The sequence below is a fragment of the Hipposideros armiger genome, unplaced genomic scaffold (genome assembly GCF_001890085.2).
Source record: "Hipposideros armiger isolate ML-2016 unplaced genomic scaffold, ASM189008v1 scaffold_493, whole genome shotgun sequence".
Lineage (NCBI taxonomy): Eukaryota > Metazoa > Chordata > Mammalia > Chiroptera > Hipposideridae > Hipposideros > Hipposideros armiger.
In genome coordinates, this window is record NW_017731843.1 from 62,062 (window position 1) to 64,719 (window position 2,658).

A 2,658-nucleotide genomic window follows, 5' to 3' on the forward strand; every position below is an offset into this window, starting at 1 on the left:
AGGCTTGCGATCTTGCTTCCTTCTGTCTCAGCTTTCATCAGAATAGGATTCTGAAGGCAAAGGCCACATATGAGGGAGGCGGCTATGATTCTGAGCCTTGGGCAGGCGTGGCGTCCCACTTTGCCTCTGTGAATGGGCCCCAGAGCCTGGTCCAGGTGTTTGCTCCTCTGAATTGAATAGAGAAGCTGCCCATCCATTCACCATTTCAGTCCATCATTGATTCAGTTATGTTGAGTCCTGTTATAGGCCATGCATTATGTAGGGCACAAGGGAAAGAGGGGTGAAACACACAACACCTACTCTCACGGAGTTCCCACTCTGAAGAAGGGAGTTTATAATGTAGTTTGATAATCTCACTCAGAAAACTGACTAGGTACCGTGGGAGCACTTAAGAGGGGACCTGAATCCATCTGCGCATCCTCAGAATGCTTTCTGGGAGAAGTGATAGGTGTTTTTAAGTCAGCAGTACAAGGAGAAGGGGGGGCCTTCCAGGCAGAGAAAACACAGAATGCAAAGAGAGCATCTGACTGAGCCGGGAGCAAAGCCATAAACCCCTCACCTGCCCTTGGCACCAGCACAGACATTGAAGCTTTTTTCTTGGCCTACAGGAAACCTGTGCCGCTGCACAGGCTACAGACCCATCCTCCAGGCCTTCCGGACCTTTACCAGGGTAAGTGGGGGCCCCCAGACAACAGTGGTCCTGCTCCTAATGCAGTAACACTCAGAAATCGCAGTTGGGAGGGATGCCAACAGCCTCTTGATTACAGAGAAGAAAGATAAAATGCTCAGCTAGCTGGTCCTCCAGCTGCAAACACCTGGCGTGGGCAGTGGGTTCTGTTATTCTTATTCTGACAGGGTTTCTTTTTCTTTCTTTCTTTCCTTCTTTCTTTCCTTCTTTCTTTCTTTCCTTCCTTCCTTCCTTCCTTCCTTCCTTCCTTCNGAAAATGTTCCATGTACATTTGAGAAGAATCTGTATTCTGTAGTTTTGGGGTGAAATGCTCTGAAAATATCAGTTAAGTCCAGCTGGTCTAATGTGTCATTTAAGGTCGCTGTTTCCACATTGATTTTCTGTCTGGAGGATCTGTCCATTGGTGACAGCGGGGTGTTGAAGTCCGCTACTATGATAGTGTTACTGTTGATCTTCGTCTTTATGTCTGTCAATATCTGTTTTATATATTTAGGGGATCCTATGTTAGGTGAATAGATGTTTACTAGGGTTATGTCTCTTGCTGGATTGATCCCTTTATTATTATGAAGTGCCCTTCTTTGTCCTTTATTATATTCTTCAATTTAAAGTCCATTTTACGTGATATAAGTATCACTACTCCAGCTTTTTTCTCACTTCCATTTGCATGAAATATTTTACTCCATCCCTTTACTTTCAGTCTGTATGTGTCTTTTGATCTGAGGCGAGTCTCTTTTATACAGCATATGCAAGGGCCTTGCTTTCTTATCCATTCAGCCACCCTATGTCTTTTGATTGGAGCATTTAATCCATTTACATTTAATGTGATTATTAATAGGTGCCTAGTTTTTGCCATTTTGTTATTTATGTTCCTAGTCTTCCTTAGTTAGGTTGTTTTTCTCTTTCTTTTGCTTAAAGAAGCCCTTTTAACATTTCCAGTGATGCTGGCTTGGTGGTAATGAATTCTGTTAGCTTATTCTTTCCTGGGAAGCTGTTTATCTCTCCTTCAATTTTAGATGACAACCTTGCCGAATAAAGCAATCTAAGTTGTAGGCCTTTGTTTTTCATCACTTTGAAAACCTCCTGCCACTCCCTTCTGGCCTGCCAAGTTTCTGTAGAAAAGTCAGCTAATATTCTTATGGGGGTGTCCTTGTAAGTAACTTGCTGCCTGTCCCTTGCTGCTTTTAGGATTTTGTCTTTGTCTTTGACCCTTGTCATTTTTACTATAATGTGTCTTGGTGGGGACCTGTTTGGGTTCACCTTGTTTGGAACTCTCTGCACTTCCTGGGCTTGAATGTTGATTTCCTTTGCCAGGTTAGGCAAGTTTCAGTCATTATTACTTCAAATATGTTCTTGATCCCTTGCTCCCTCTCTTCTCCTTCTGGTATTCCTATGATGCGCATGTTGTTGCGCTTGATGTTGTCACCCAGATCTCTTAAACTGTTTTCAATGTTTTTTATTCTTTTTTCTTTTTGTTGTTTCACTTGGATGATCTCTGCTATCTTGTCTTCTAAGTCACTGATTCGATCTTCTGCTTCATTCAATGCTAGTAATTCCATTGAGTTTGTTATTTAATTCAGTAATTGTTTAGTTCTAGCTGGTTGTTTTTCATGATTTCTCTATCCTTTATATTCTCATTCATTTCCTGGAACATTCTAATAATCAGTGTTGTGAACTCTGTCTCCGATAGTTTGCTTACCTCTATTTCCTCTAGTTCCATTGATTCAGGTTTCTTCTGTTCTTTTATTTGGGATGTGTTTCTTTGTTTTCCCATTCTGGCTTACTCTTTGTGCTTGCTTCGATGTAATAGGTAGATCCTCTAGGTCTCTCAGTCTTTTCTGAATGGACTCATGTGGTATGTGTCTTTTATATTTGAATTACTCAGTCTCCCTATTCTCCTGTGTGTGTGTACCAGAGGTGTTCCTTGTGTTGTGTCTTCTGTTGAAGTTGAGCTTTGATTGCTTTTGGCTAGT